This window comes from Columba livia, chromosome W (genome assembly GCF_036013475.1).
Source record: "Columba livia isolate bColLiv1 breed racing homer chromosome W, bColLiv1.pat.W.v2, whole genome shotgun sequence".
NCBI classification, from domain to species: Eukaryota; Metazoa; Chordata; class Aves; order Columbiformes; family Columbidae; genus Columba; species Columba livia.
In genome coordinates this window covers 3596676-3613645 of record NC_088641.1, presented here as the reverse complement: position 1 = coordinate 3613645, position 16970 = coordinate 3596676, and the positions used below count along the sequence as shown (strand labels likewise).

Here is a 16970-nt window from a genome sequence, read left to right as displayed (position 1 = left end):
AATGCAAACTTATTGATAAGCATGGATGGACATCTCGCGAGAGGGGCAACGAGAAACCAGTGACCAAGAAACTGACCAACTGTGTATAACATTCCATTCACGTGAATACTTCATATAAAAGTGGGAGATCACAAGGATCTCGTCCCTTTTCCCTTTTTGCCTTTGCTTTTTCCCTTCTGCTTATGGCCGACATTAGGAGAGGACCTTGCTAGTTGTCCCTGCGAACTGAGGCCTAGTGACAGACTGAATCCAGCTCCGGTTGGCTGCAGAGTCTAATCCAGGACTTTGGTTGCCAGCTCTGCAGTTGCTGAGACTTTCAAGATTGGTTTTGTATATTTTGTATTATTTTCTCTATTCTTATTAGTAGCATTAGTAAAACATTGTTAATTTTTCCAACTCTCTTCTCTCTGTCCTTCTTTCCCTCCCGATCGCCTCTGCTGAGTGGGAAGGGGGGAGAGGGAGGGGCAAAAAAGGGGGAAGTGGGGGGGGAAGAGGGGGTTAACAATACATCTGCCAGGGTTTTATTGTCACCCCGCAATCTTAACCCTCGACACACAATAAAACACAAGCCAAAAGAGTTGGGTTTTCTTATATTGCAAGAAGGTACAGCATACCATAAGAAAGATGTTCACTTCAGCCACTACTCAACAAAGCACCCTGTTGAACCAAGGTCTCAAAATCTGTTCTCTGAAGATCAGACCTAAACCCATCTCTGTTTTCCCAACATGAAGACCCAGGTTTGGCTCTCAGTACTTTATCACTGCAGAATTTGGGTGTTTCTTTTGAATTTTATGTAAACATGACATTGATTTTTGGCTCACGCCAAAGTCAGAGGTATAGATACATAGCAATACAAACACATTTCATATGCTGTATCAGTATTAAACTCAAACAGACTGTTCATATAAAATCTGGAATGGATACTACAAGTAAGGTGTTATATGTCAACTATTTATAATGGAAGTAATATAAAACCACACTCACTGAAAGTCCAAAACTGATTTAGTATTCTTGAAATATAAGAAAACTGTGTTGTGGGAAGCAATATCACATGAAAAATAGAAAAAAAGAAATATATACATAGCTCTAGTCCAAAATGTTGCATCTCCAATTGTTTTCAAAAAGCTCTTCAAACTACAGAAAACAAAGAAGAAAAACTCTCATTTTCCCATTTGTTTATGCTGTACATTTCAGAGCAGTTTGTGTAGTCAGCATCACTGTTTGGATTACATTCAGCTCCAGAACTCTGATACTCTACCCTGAAGGTGTTCACACATACACTAATCTCAATTTTGCAAGAGGATGTTTAGCAGTTAAAGTAGTTAGAGTTGAAGCTGAAGAGGCAATAAGCTGTAAAGTACACAGAGAGGAAGGGGGGAAAGAGGATGAAGAAGCCCAGGTGTAGGTGGTATTCTTGCTCTTGGCTCCACTCAACACTTATACGGAGAAGGGGAGGGGAATTGGGGAATTGCCCCTTGAATCATGAAATCCTCCCTCTGCCTTTCCCTTCAGTTTTTAAGTAATCATGACATGCTCCCAATAAATGCCCTCTTTCAAAAAAAAGAGGCTTTGTTAAAACTTAGCCAGCTCTATTTCAGGTTAATTGCCAGTAAATGAGAGCTGGATTGGTGGTCTCTTTCCTATGAAGCATACATAAAACCCTTTCATCTATGAGCTGAGGAAAAAGCTTAACACTTTAACACTGAAAGGGCTTGATCCCACTCCTTCCTGCTCTTAGTAAGTAGCTAAACTTCTATTAATTCTGATAGAAAAAGACCCAATGAAAGATTTTCTGTTAAGCTATTTTTTTTAAAAGTACACAACTAGCTACTCCAACAATATTGTCACTTTCAATTTGTCAGCATATAATTCAAGCACTCAAAAGATTACAGTTTTCTTGGACAGATGAGTGTCTCCAGAACTATTTAGAGTTAATAGCGGACCTGCCTTTAAGTTCCCTATTCTCATTCAGACACAAACACAGCTCCTGGCTTCCCCTCCCTCTCCACTGAGATTTTCTGAGAATTCATGTTACAAGCAGCAACGTTTATAAACACAGATCCTGATCTAAACAATGACAGCACTAATACAGTCAAGTTACCTAGCCCATCCAGAGGGTTAAAACAAAAAGCTGCCCTTGCAGCCTAAAACATAGAAGCTCTGTATTAACTATGGTGCAATGATGCACTATGCCTGGTAATTACGAAGAACTCTTTTCTGTTTGTGTATTTAAAGAAAGAAATTGATGTTACTAAATACAACCTTTAAAAAGGTTTCTACATGCTGTGACAACCTTGAAGAGCTTCCCCCCCATCCTTAGCAGAACAAACGACCTTGTTATGCCTTAAACGTTTGTTTTTTGTTACTTTGGGAGGATAAGATGGATGGTTGTTTAGGCAGGCATCTCCCTTATCTTTACCAAGGTGTTGTGTTTGGCGGAAGAGATAGATGGTTATGGTATCAGGCACCTTATCAATTGCTGTGAAGGCCTCATGGCCTAATTGGAATGAGATGAACCACCTGTCGGACAACTAATTATTAGAATAAACCATGAACCAACAGCTACCCCTGACGGGCAAGACAACTTACTTCTGGTCAGTACCGTGAACTTTCCACTAGTTTGAAGACCCCAGACCCATTTCCAGAAGAGTCTTCCTAATTAGCATGAAGAGCGAGCAGAGGGAGGAGATGAACTGCCCACGTGTAAATTAACTGGGTTATAAAATGACCCAGTGTGTGGCATCAGGTGTGGCGTGTATATGCTGTGCAGCATGACCGAAGTCTTCAACGCGTCCACCCTCCCTTCACTGGACATCACTGGATCGATAACCTGTGGAGTGGTGATATCTTACTCTCTTCTTCTCTCTCTCATATCTTAGTTTATATCTTACTCTCTCTCTCATATCTTAGTCTTTCTCTCTCTCTCTCTTTTCCTTTTTCTTGAACATATAAACGTAACATAATTTTAAGTTCTGCTGTTAAAGTCTTGTTAAGTTTTGTATTATAGTTACTAATTGTTGCCAATCCACCGTTTGTAGAAGGGGTTTTGCTGTCAATGTATTGATAAGTTTTGTGATATTATAACATACTTTTGCCAAGTCACTAGTTGCTGTAATTTGTATACCACCACGTGCTTTTAGTAAATTCGTAATTGGACCCCTGGAGTGACTGTCTGTCATTCACTTCGCATTGCCACGCAGAATTACCCGGAGTTAACTCACACCTGATCTCATCTGTTGAGTCAGGGTGCGTGTCGCGTTCGGAGTTAACTCATCCCTCATCCCATCTGTTGGGAAGGGACACATGCATCAAAACAATTCACAAAATTTGAGCTCAGAAGCCCTAGTAGGGTTATTCTAATTTAACCTACCAGACATCAAACGCTGCCTTCTCCACTAGCCCACAACACTGCAGAGTACTCGACAAGGAGGGCTGTTCCCCTCAAGCAAACATAGCCTTAATATTTTTTAACCTCATCATCTAATATTCTCCAAACAAAATATCAAAAGCTTGTAGTAGGTAAAAAAATTAACACACTGTGCTTTGCTAGAAAGCTTTTGCTGGCAGTAATTTATAGCCTGCCAAGAAGAGAGATGTTACATACTTCTGAAAGAAGGCAAAAGGAATCACCTGCACAGGGCCTCAAAGATAATGACATTTCACTAAGATCCAAAGAAGCAGAAAAAGTCTCTTCAGCTAAAAGCTGCAAGTCCTTGCTCCAAACATGTATTTCCCTTCAAAGGGAAATACAAACCTTTGCTGGAAGTATTTATCCGTTCAAAAAAACCCCAAGAACTCTAGTGTTTCAACCTTTAAAATAAAAAGCTTGTTCTTTATTATCTAAAGACAAGAAAAGATTTGCAGGCAGAAAAGCATTTGGTCACTACTATTTATAGAGCAGGCATGTTTCATCTCTGCCCTTCAGCTGCTGCAATTCAAAATGTTTTGCTGTTTTCAAACCAGCACATGACCAGTAGTTCAAGCTCTGCTGACATTTTCATTGTGCAGAGAATTTGCATTCTACAAAAATGCATTTAGAATAGCAGTTAGAGCATTAAGACAATATATCAAATGAAGCTCTTTCGCAAAGTAATTTTGTTTCTGTTGAACACCCACCTCAGAAACAAACACACCACAAAAATTATTTAACAGCCAAAATATAGCTTTTCCAGCTGATGTACTTCTGGAAGGAAACTGTGCTGAAGTGCCATCAGGACAAAAATGTTAAGTCACTAAATTCTACAAAGTCATTTTTGCCAAAATCTGATTGACAGCATCCAATCCATTAAGTAAAAACATTCTGGGACTGTAAAACTGCCTGATAAATGCATTACCACAATGTAGTATTTGCCAGCACAAGTATATACGCTTCAGACATCCTTCTGTGAAAAATGCAGTTGTGATTCGTGCTAAGATGTTTAATGTTTACAGATATAACCAAATGAGGCACGGGCTCTGAACCTGGAAAAGGAAAAAGGTGGTTAAGTTCCATGTAAAAAGTTATGAAACTTGTTTTTTGAAGTTATATTGACAGAGGGAACTAACATTTTAAGGGTTAACATATAATGGGTGCCTACTAACGAACTAACACTTTAAGGCTTAGCTACACAATAAATGCTTAGTTTAGAGCTTTATGTTAAGAAGAACAGAACCCCATCGAATGCCAAGATAAGAAGTTTTACTGCACCTAGCTGTAAACTTGAGGAGACAAGATAACGAAGATTTACAGCAAAAGGGGGCGCCAGTCTGGTTTCAATCGACTTGGCAGCTTGGGTCCCAGTCAATTCAACATAATGAGCCAAAGGTAAAATGTTCACTGTGACGAAGCTGAAGGAGCCTTCATCCAAAGACCCCTCCTCAAATTCACCAAGTGGCACTGCGCAGGCGCAACAGGGGAGGGTCTATGGAAATGGTTATCTGAGACTCATTTTAATCAGAAGCGGGGAAAGGTTATGAATATCTATAGGTGTTCCTGGGGTCATTATGAATATGTAATACCTTACTGTATTTAAGCACACTTCTTATTGTTTAAAGGTGTGCGTGTTGGGTGGAGCGAATCCCCCGCGCACCCAGCGCTGTTTTGCTTATGCTCTAATGAACACGTGTTTAAGGAATACAAGGAATTGGATTAAATGTTGTTTATCCATAGAAAAAGCGTAAGTTATTTATTTCACTTCTGAGTTTTGTCATAGAAAGCAAATACTTTAAAATAAAAGAAACTTAAAACTGTAAGGCACTAAAGAGGAGAAACAATGGTGGCATGCAGAGAAACAGCAACAGGTCAGCTTTCAGTTACTCAAGTCAAAACCAAATTTTGAAATAGCGAGTTCCACTAATCCAACAGCATAAGCAGTAAATTTACTGCACTAAATAAGCATCATCAATTGCACCTCACAAACTTAATTTATTTTTACTGTCACCCTGTGTTATAAAGCATCTTCCTCAATCTACCCAAGTCTAGATACTGACCAAAACAAATAAAACAATCAGAACAAGCAGACATGTAAAATCCTGGGGGGGGGGATGAAATTTTATGCTGAGATTTTATGGTGTTGTGGCTCAAGAAAACAAAAAAAGTAAAATATAAATTTTAAATTAACAATAAATAGTAATTCAATATAAAATTTTAGACTATTGGATTCTTTTCTCTCAGTAGTTCAGAATTCAAAATTCTAAAATGTTCCTGTAGATACAGAAAAAAAAAAGAAAGTGAAGAAAAAAAGCCTCTTATTCTAGGGGAGCTACATCCATTTGTGATTCAGGCAACAATACAGCAAGCTATTATAAAGTGAACTTCAGCTGAAAAAATATTCTGAATAATTCTCAGTAAAATTTTTAGTTGCCTATTCAGAAATGTCAATAATGTCTGTTCCTAGTGATGTTCTTAAGAAATCAGTATTAGGGTGTTTTAAAACATTGGAAAGAACTTCGAAATGTGTCTGGGTGAAATATTGTAATCAGTGGTGGCTGCTGTATAAGTTTGATGATGGGGAAAAGTGGCCAGAGAATTGAACCTTGAATTATAATACTTTGCTGCAATTGATTTGGTTTTTAAAGTGAAAAGGCAAATGGGACGAGGTCATGTATGCAAAGATGTTTTGCTATTTGTGGAGGCATTCTGAATGGCAAAAAAGAATGTGGTATCAAGTTGGTTTTGGAAAGGGAAGGGAAAGGAAAAGACAAAACTCTGGCCGCATGTAAACTGCAAAACTGCAAGGAGATGATGCTAGGGATTTGGATGTTGCTTGGAGGATCGTGTGTCGTGATAGAGGTTGGCAGAAAGAGAAATGAGAAGCTCAGTTAACTGTGACTTACAGAGGGAATCTCTGATAAATATCAGGGAGTAGGCTGGGGTCAGGGAATGACTCAAGGAAGTAGAGTAAAAGGACAAAGGCAAGGCATTGAACCCCAGAAGCTCGGAGAAAATCAATGTGCATATTGTAAACAAGATGGACACTGGAAAAGAGAGTGCCCTCAATTATGAAAAAGTATCCAGAATTGAAATTCGGTGTTTGTTTGTTGCTGTGCTTAAATAAGTTTGCTAAACTTAATGATGATGGGGACCAGGGAAATCTTCCCCAACAGCAGAAACCCTTGGTCCGAATTAAACTGGGAAAGATCAGAGGCTGAGTGTTTGGTAGATACTGGACTCTCATATTCAATTTTGAATACTAAGAATTCATATCTAGATTTGGTATCCCAATTGGAATGTCCTCTGACCGAGGACCACATTTTGTTGCCAAAATTGTTTCAGAAATAAGTAGAATCCTCCTCTGATAAAATTCGAAATGATATCACACTTAATTGTAGCTTTTGTATAAATTGGATAATGAGGAAAATGGACCAAATATAGGATTCTAAGTTATAGTACTATATTGCAATTAATGTTGTTCTGCAGAAGGCTGGAAAAATGGGATGAAGGACAGTACTGTATGTTAATTTGCTCATTTGTTATGTAATACTTTTGAGAACAGAAAATAATTTAAGTTGTTAAACTCTGATTCACATTGAAGTTATGTGCTAGTTGGATATATGAGAAAGAAAACTAATTGCTGCGATGGATGTGAACTTGGGAGAGGTTGTATTTAAAAGCTGCTAGAATATGAACTGATTTGGACCGAGAAAAATGAAAATTACGAACTGATGTTTAATATGTTGTTTATTGACATCTGTAATGAATTGCAAAAGGTAAATAAGGGCTGAAGAATGTAACAATTGCTCAACTAATTGAAATTGCATATAGAGTGTATAATAGCAGGAATGTAATGAGAAAAAAAAAAAAAAGCAAAAAGAGCCCATATCTGTGCTGTACAGCTTGAATATAAATTTGAGGCCTGTGTCAAGCTGCAAGATAAACTCAGCCAGCTCATTGTAACAAGGCCTGGCAACTCCCACTTGGTACCAATGATTACACCAGCTGTGTGGCCTTGCCTGTATCTAAACGACAAAGAAAAAAAAAGGAAAAAAGGTGGCTGCCTGCTGCTAAAGCAGCACAAAGGGGAGGTGGGCTTTTCCCCCACTACAGTGATATTGCTGCTAGAAAGTAGAAAGCTGTAATACTGAATGAAGAAGACTGAGGAGCAATTTAAAGGCATCCCCAGCAGATCCCTGGTTCCAATGAAGCTGGGAAATTAAACCACAGATTGTTTTAATAAACTTATTCTGTGGAAACTAGTTGTGAGAGACTTAGTAAATTCACCATGATCTGTTACTGAACAATATTACTGAAATGTTTTATGGGAGACCCTATTCAGTAAACTTGACAAGAAAAACTAATCAAATGCATATTTTGGGGAACAAAATGCTCACTGAATATATGTTGTCTTTGGGAAAAACTTTCTTATCATTACATAGGTATATCCAGGAGAAATCACCTGTGGCAGTGGATGTGCCTGTACCTTCCTTCTGACCTGGAGATCTAGTCTGTCCTTGGACCTAAAAGGACAAACCTTGAAAGACTGGACTCTGTATGGTACTGTTGGTAACATAAAGGAGCCAATTCCTGGATTCACCACACTAGATTAAAGTGAAGTTGTGCTGCAGTCACTAAAAGAGTGTCCTGGTTTTGTTAAAAACAAGACCAGTTTCTCTTTTAGTGAATTTTCGTTTCAGCTAAGTTCTTCTTAGTAACTGCACTTTTCTGAAGTTGGATACATGTTTTGGTAGACATAGCAATGGAATACAAGGTCGCTGATAAGGATTCACGTCCCGTGAGAGAGGCAAGGAGAACTGAACAGGTGACTAAATTTAACTGAGTATTCCATCCCATTCACATCAAAAGACCATACAAAAGTGGGAGATCACAAGGGTCTCATCCTCTTCAACTATGGCCAGCATCTGGAGAGGACGCTGCGAGTTGTCCCTGCAATCTCAGGCCTAGCAACAAATTGTGCATCCTTGAATCCAGTTCCAGTTTGCTGCAGAGTCCAACCCAGGACTTCTGGGTGCCTGCCCTGCAGCTGCTGGAGCAGTGCTGAGCTACTGGGAAAATTCAAGATTGGTTTTGTATATTTTGTATTATTTTCTCTATTTTATTAGTAGCATTAGTAAAACATTTTAAACTTCCTTCCAACTTGCAAGTCTGTCTCTCTTTTCTTCCTATCACTCTCCTTAGTGGGAAGGGGTGGGAGGGGGTTAACAAAGCATCTGCCACAGTTTATTGTCACCCTGCAATCAAACGGTGACAAAGAGTTTAGAAAAGGTGAGACTTATTTGATATATATTTGATGCATTATTGTCATCACTTGAAAGAATGAGTGAATCCGGTCTGCAATTGCTAACCTAAAGATATATAAATCCTTTCAGTTTTAGTGCTCACACAAAGATAAGAATGGCTTGCAAAACACTTAATCATGAACTATAGACACTATTGACCTTGCAGCTTAGACATTTTGAAGCCCACACAATTAGTTGAGTCTTGCTTTATCACATATCTCAAGACTGTTTGATAAAGTGTCCTTTAGCTGAATGTTGCTTATTTTAATCTTGGATTTTAATGAAGGTTGAAGCCTAATGACTACAAACTCTCAAGAAAAGAGGAGGGATTAATGATACCTAAATTCAGCAATTAGTAATAAAATAAGTTAACATGAATAAGGGTCATATACTTTAGTCACTTATTAAATTAATAAGGTTCACAGATGTTAGGTTTTAAGCACTTATTAGGCATTAAGTCACAAGAACGGTATTTGTTAAGATAAGCAAGAGAAGGGTAAGAGACAATGCCCTTTCTCTCAGAAGATAATGTGGTGACACCAGCGCAAGCAGGTTACAAGCTGAATAACAAAGGGATGTAATGCATATGCAAAGCATTTCTTGGAAATGTAATGAATATGTATGATCTGTGCAGATATAACCTGTGCCTGGGAATTGTTTGGGGGCCCTCACTAGGCAAATCTATTCCATGAGTGTGCCTGAGTGATGCGCATCTGTCATTAAATGGAATGCTTGCTTTTTAAACCTTAGACGTGGTTTTCCAAGTTTCTTCAATTAACCGATTTTATGGTATCAACATGACATCAAAACAAACACATTATCAGCTCAAAAAGTAGCATGCTATTCTTATGAACATACAATAATAGCACTTCAATAAAATGTATTTAAAAAATCCAAACCTGCACTGCATATATTAAAGTATCTTCGCTGTCAAGCATTCTAATGGTTAAAAAAATAATCACTTTAAGTTCACACTTGCAATTGAAATTTTTGATTGAAATGCAACCATATAAACACTAGGTATTTTTTATTCTTTGCAGAAAATACAATAGTATCAGAAATGGATTACAGAAATACCCTAAAGCTTAAAAACCAGTGCCTTTGAATAGCTTTCTGCTGTGTACCTTTTGAGAACACCATGCATATCTCATCCACTATGCATATATCTTAAAATTAGGAAATGTGTTACTAACTGTATTTGAAAAATAGATGTGTTTCTTAATATTGATCCACTGACATCTTTTCAAGTAGTTTACAAGAATCATCTTTATACTCTTATTAAAAAAAAAAAAAAAAATCAAGAGCTGTTTTATGTTCCCAGAAGAGACCAGCAGATGAGGTTACTTACATAGGAAAAAAAAAATGGAAGAGCTTGTTCTGAGAGCTAGGGAGTATTTAGTGAGCAAGACCTTTGTGGGTTACTTCCTCATATGTAACTTTAAGTTAGCAATCAGAATCATACCCTCTAACAGTCATTTAAATTAATTTGCAGAACTGCCAGCTAAGATTTATTCAGACTACTATATTACTTGGCAAACACATAATCATTGTGTAAAGTGAAAAACACCTCTGGTTCATCTTGCCTACAAAACAAGAAATGTTTATGGAAAGTGGTTCCCAGCTATGACTATTAGCTATTTTTTCATTACTTAGATCAATGGTTGCAGTTTTTTTTCCTCCCCAAGACAAGCAAAAGTCTAAACCATGTTTACTTCATTCAAATTTTATCTTTTAATAGGTGGTTTTCCTTTAAGATGGCAAAGTAGTATCCTACATTCAATTCTTCTAAACATTGGAACAATCTAAAACCAGATCAACAATACATGCTGAACTTATTATGAAGCCAGAACTTTGCATGCCACCACTTAGCCTGAAGCTAATGTTAATGGCCTATTTATAAACCAGAGAAAACTCCAATTTAAAATGGAAAATACCCATAGTACCTTGAACATGTCAGCATAAAGGTAATGGGGGGGTGAGGGAAGATTAATTAACACAAGCAGCACATAAGATCTTTACTGTATGTAATGAATGCACAGAGCATTAAATAGCTTATGTTTTGAAAGAACTGCCATCTACAACAAATTTGGTGTTACCACAGCATCCAAACACTAACAGAAGACCTGTCACAAACAACTGCCCAGATTGCATGACTCACGTTCATAAAGGCAATTGTCAGGATTTGGTATTTCGAGACTTTTGCATGCAAGAGTGGAAGTGGTGATAAGTAACTCCATATACACGCTCCACTGACAACTTGAAAATTCACTACTGCTGGCACACGTCCAAGAATGTGCATACTGTAATGGTGCCAGCACTAGTCACTTGAACCATGAGATTTATTTGTCCTAACACTATGAATTTAACATTTGCATTTAAAGAAAAAAAATATTCCAAGACTTCCTTCAGCAACCCAAACCTTCAAGGCTAAGAACTGTTCAACTAATTATATTCATTAGACAAAGGCCTCCATTAATCCCTCAAGCCAAACTGCATGATAGGTCTGTATCACATCTCTGCTGCTCAAAAGCAAGCACAACATTGTGGTCCAAGCAGCAGTCATCCAGACTACTCTTCTCTGAGGAGAAGGGCCATTCAATCAACAAATAACACAGCAAAACACCTTCCCCTGCCCAATAGCCACATAAAATCTGGACTGTTTTAAGACAACTGCAGACTGCAGCAGCTCCTGCTGTCTGGAGGTGGAGGCATTGAACAAAATGTGCTCCCCATGAGCATGGCCTCAAGGGTCTCTCAAAGTTTCACTGCCATCCCTGCTACTAAGCCAACTTCCAACCCACTCCCATAGGAACCCCATACCAATTACAAAATTATGTTCTCACCAGCACCACCCACAACCTCAGATCACATCTCTAAAAAACCTGAAAGTTGTCTGCACTTCAACTCATTTAATATGGATATAATCAACCCAATTTTAGATGTTTGCAGCATTAGCTTTGTGAGCAAAGCAAAAGCAACAAAATCCTGGCATAAATAAGAGATATGTGAAATAAAAAAAAAAAAAAAAAAGCAGCACCTTCTGGACAGCAGTAACATAGAACTCTACCTCTAGCACAGTGATCCTCAAATTGTGATCTAGGATGCTTATTTCTCACAAAGCAAAGTGAAGCAGAAGCAGACGTCTATTCAATTAAAGGTTTAACATAGAACTGAGCATTTGCTAGAAGTGCAAATGCTGACTGGCTCCTGTCAGGTCAAGAAGGCTAGCAATCCACAGCTGTAGGCCACCCTCTATCAGGTATATACAATCCAAGTTTATTTGCTTTTAAAAGAGTATTAGTTTAAAACAAACTTGGCTCTATGCTAAGAGTTTAACAGCTCCTCTCTCAGTACAATGTATTATAAGAGCAACACTAAACAAAATAAAAACCAAATCTCAGTGTGACCCAGAAACCCCGAAACTGATAGGTAGAAAGGTACAGTTTGCTGTAAGACACCAGCAGACAGGAAATGCATTTATATATCTGACAATTTTTTTAATAATATACCCCACAGAGATCACATGACAGCTATTAAAAAAATGCCAAAGAAATCATAAGCTTTGCAGAACGTGTGCAAATTAACATTTGATGATTTATGACAAGTGCATTTGGTCTGCGTGGCAAGGTTTGCATAGCAGGGAGGAAGCTACAAGGGCCGCTTCTGTGAAATAATGCCAGAAGCTTCCCCTATGTCCAGCAGAGCTAGTGTGTGCTGATTTGACCTGAAAGTGAGTTAATTTTCTTTACTCAATTAGAAACCTTTCTTTTTTTTTTTTTTTTTGTAGCTAGCACTGTTGTTGTTTGAATTTAGTTTGAGAACAAGAAGATAACATTCCAAGACAGAGTTAAAGTTTTTAATTGTTGTTCTCTAGGAGCCAAGGACTTCCTGAGCGCTCTGCCCACAGGTGCGAGGCAGCTAGTAAGGGGGGCATAGATGGGGCAGACCTTGACTGCCATCCAGACTGATCAATAAGAATATTCCAATGTTTCATATTTAAGGAAAGTTCGGACTTTCCAGCTGGCAGGACAGACAGGGGCAGAGACCTGTTCTGCTTCTGCTCTGTTTTGGTGGAGTTCTGTTTGGAAATTTAAGTTCAGCTTTTTACCATCCTGCCATTTTGAAGAGGCCTCTGGACCTTTCTGCCTTTTTCTCTCTTCTCTCTCGAGGACTGGCTGTTTAGGACCAGGGTGCTGCTTCTTGGGACTGGCTGCTTGGCACAGATAGAGCTTGTGAATAATTGCATTGAATATCTTTTATTTTATATTCTATTTCCATTATATATATGATTAGTAGTAGTAGTATATTAGAGTTATTTTGTTATTTTATTAAACTGTGTTTATCTCAATCCACAAGTTTGTCCCTTCCCTTTCAATTCTCTGCCCTATTTTGGGGGGGGGGGGGCGGGGGAAGTGAGCGAGCAACTATCATGGCTATATTGCTAGCTTGGGTTAAATCATGACACAGTACCAGCTGGTTCCAAGATGGATCCTGGCCAAGGCTGAGACAATCAACAATGGTGGTAACACCTCTGTGATAATATATTTAAGAAGGGTGAAATAACTGCTGTGCAACAGCAGCCAGAAGAGAGATGAGTGAAAATATGTGAAATAAACAACTCTGCAGACACCAAGGCCAGTGAAGAAGGAAGGGGAGGAGGTGCTCCAAGCACCAGAGCAGACCATGGTGAGGCAGGCTATCCCCCTGCAGCCCACGAAGGTTAACAGTGGAGCACATAGGCACCTGTTGCCTGCAGAGGACCCCTATGCCAGAGCAGGTAGATGTGCCCTGAAAGAGGCTGTGACCCCATGGAGAGCCTGTGCTGGAGCAGGCTCCTGGCAAGACTTGTGACCCCCACAGGGACCTGTGCTAGAGCAGTCTGTTCCTGAAGGACTGCAGCCCGTGGAAAGGACCCACACTGGCACAGTTTGTGAAGAACTGCAGGCTGTAGAATGGACTTGCATTGGAGAAGTTCATGGAAGAATATTTCCCATGGGAGAGACCCCATGGTGGAACAGAAGAGTGTGAGGAGTCCTCCCCCTGAGGAGGAAAGAGCAGCAGAGACAAGATGTAATGAACTGACTGTAACCCACATTCCCCATTCCCCTGCACTGTTCAAGGGGAGGAAGTAGAGAAATTGGGAGTGAAGTTGAGCCCGGGAAAAAGGAAGAGGTCAGGGGAAGGTGTTTTAAGATTTGTTTTAATTTCTCTTTATCCCACTCTGATTTTGATTAGCAATAAATTAAATTAATTTTCCCCAAGGCGAGTCTGTTTTGCCCATGATGGTAATTGGTGAGTGATCTCTCCTTGTCCTTATCTCGATACACAAGCTTTTCATTGTATTTTTCTCTCCCTGTCCAGCTGAGGAAGAGGAGTGATAGAGCACCTTGGTGAGCACCTGGCATCCAGCCAAAGTTAACCCACCACACACATGGAATACAGTAAGCCTCAAACTTTTGAGGGAGACAATACGCTATCTGATCTGAGGGAAACTGGCTGGAACCATCATACAGCAGGTCCTTGCAGCAAAAGCATAAAATGGGAATCATCAAGTCTAAACTGGCACTGAAGAGAAACTGGAAGTAAATTCAAAATAAAGGGCAAGGGAAAAAAAGGGTAATTAATAGTCAAGAAAGTTGCTAGAGGTGGAGCTACTCCCAAATAACTGAGCTTTTAACCAACCATATTGCCCAGAAAGACCAGCTAGTATACACTAAAATGTTTATAGGCTAATTGTAATGGAATAGAAATGCAGGCACACATCAGGCTCAAGTTTACATTTAGCCATAACAAAGGCTGGAAACAAAAGGTTAAGATATCTTAATAATCTACAGTTAAAATATGATAAACAAACCTTTACTCTGCTGCTGAAGTTCATAGGCCCTGTTTTTTTGCAAAGGGAACAGACTGAGACAGCAGGATGTGCAAAGAGTCTGCAAGGATCTGTGTCTTAGCGATATGCTGAGGGAGCCCAAGAACATGGACTGATTACTATCAGTCTTCAGAAGATCAGTGTGAAGATGTTTATTGCTAGCTTTTGAGGAGGACTTTGTTCTACTACAGTGGGTAGAAGCTGGCATCCCTCCTGCAGGAAGCAGGCAGCAAAGATTCATCCCATAGCCCAGGGTATTTATCTCCCAAGGTGAAACCATTTTAGCTTTTACTGCTACTCAGTTTCCACATCACACCATTTGCAGAGAGAAATAATGCTTAGTTGCTACAGTGCAAGTATAAATATCACTAATGGGAAAGTGACTGCAAATAAGGAAGACGAACAAAATCAAAGAGATTAAACCTCCTGCTTTCATTAAAATACCCTTAAAGCAATACAACAAATAGGCTGCTTTTACATTAAATATTTAGAGAGTATGAGGAGTTTTAAGCAACTTAAGAAGATGCCTTGTCTGTCAAACAGATAAAATATGGTCTTTTGTTAAAGTTACTATTTACATCCTTATTGCTAAGAGGTGAAATTTCAGATATTAAATGTCTACTCTCAACTAAGAATCATCTGTCTCTACCAAAAGGAAATAACAGAAATTAAATCATCTGAGACCAGAAATTAAATCATTTGAGACTGAAGAAAACCTCCAGCAATACCTGCTTTTTTAAGGAAGAGAAAGAAGGGAAGAACCCAGCTCTAATAAACTTTTTTTTTTTTAAGTTTCCCTCCTTCAGTCCAATCTCTGCTCTGCTCCTTTCACCTTCAACTGGCTCAATTCATGCACTTTTACCAATAATAGGAAGTGGATAAAATCCTACAAAGAAGACAGCAACCACAAATATAAACTTGAGAAGAAGTATAAAAAAATATCAGAAAATAACTACTTGCTGAAAATAGAATGTCTGGATTTCCATAATCAGAGCTTGGGAAAACCCAGCACAGGATGTCTGAAACACAGGCATCCTGCAGTTAAAGGTATTTATGCTATTCCAATAACATAAAACATTTAACTGATTGAGTAATTTAAGACTGCACACAAACAGTTAAAGCTACACAAAAGCACAAGCCAGTATACTTCTGAAATTAAACCAAAACCTCCTTCCCCATTTCATACCCCTTTGGCTAGTTTTGGGTCAGCTGCCCTGGCCATGTCATCTCCCCAGCTACCTGTGGAAATTAACCCTATCTTGGCCGACCCAGTACATTACACCCCTTATGCCATACCATTTATGTCATTCTTAGGTCTTACACTTACCAATATATTTCAATTTATTACCACCACTTTTATAAACATATATATACACACATACATACACACAGATATTATTCCCTTAATCCATGGCATCATCTCATCCCTCTAAAATGTTCATTAAGTCCATGACTTTGGGTTCTATCTGTCAAGACAGTCTCCTAGGAGAAAAAAGATGGAGTATCATGTTGGAATGTTGCATTGTTGTATGCTGTATCTGGAAGTTGCAGATGGTGCATCTGGTGTGCTTTAGGTTGATGGTTTGCAGGTTAAAGATTTCAACCTCGAGGAGGTGGCTGGATGCCAGCTGTTGAAGCCAGCTCTGGTTCCATCACTGCTGCACTTTGTTCAGTTTTATTGAAGTTCAGTCTTCATTAACCTGAAAGGTACTTACTTAATACTGTTAGCATGGTGTATAGTATTATGTAGCAATTACCAGTAGCAATTAACATCATACAGTCCACATCATGGGAGTATTCTCACCCAGAAAAAAGCCCCCTTGAGGTACACATGGGACTCCTCCATCCTTCAGCATTACCCACCAAGTGCACCCAGGTCCTTGAGCAAAATGAATCCCACAGATGGGTTTACCTTTGCCTGAGGCAGCAGTAATCCAGACTCTCTTCCTCAGCATATTTTTTATGTGTACTACAGGGACTTTATCTCCTTCTACAGTATGTAGAAGTTATGACTGGGCGTGGCCAGCTCAATTGGTAGATCCCCTAGTTTTGGCTAACCAGGTGGCCTTTGCTAACATGAATCCCAACTTCTGAAGGTTCCACCACCATTGCTCTCAGTGTAGTCTTTATCGATCCATTGTACCATTCAATTTTCCCAGAGGCTGGTGCATGGTAGGGGATGTGATATACCCACTCAATGCCATGCTCTTTGGCCCAAGTGTCTATGAGGTTGTTTTGGAAATTAGTCCTATTGTCTGACTCCATTCTTTCTGGGGTGCCAGGTTGCCATAAAACTTACTTTTCAAGGCCCAGGATAGTGTTCTGGGAGGTGGCATCAGGCATGGGATATGTTTCCAGATATCCGGTGGTTGCTTCCACTATT

General features: G+C 39.1%; 1 protein-coding gene across 1 annotated transcript in view; it reads right to left on the bottom strand.

The window, feature by feature from the left end:
* Positions 1-16970, bottom strand: part of LOC135577055 (zinc finger SWIM domain-containing protein 6-like) — a 193088-nt gene that overhangs the window by 94916 nt on the left and 81202 nt on the right. The gene's annotated exons all lie outside the window — the stretch shown is intronic.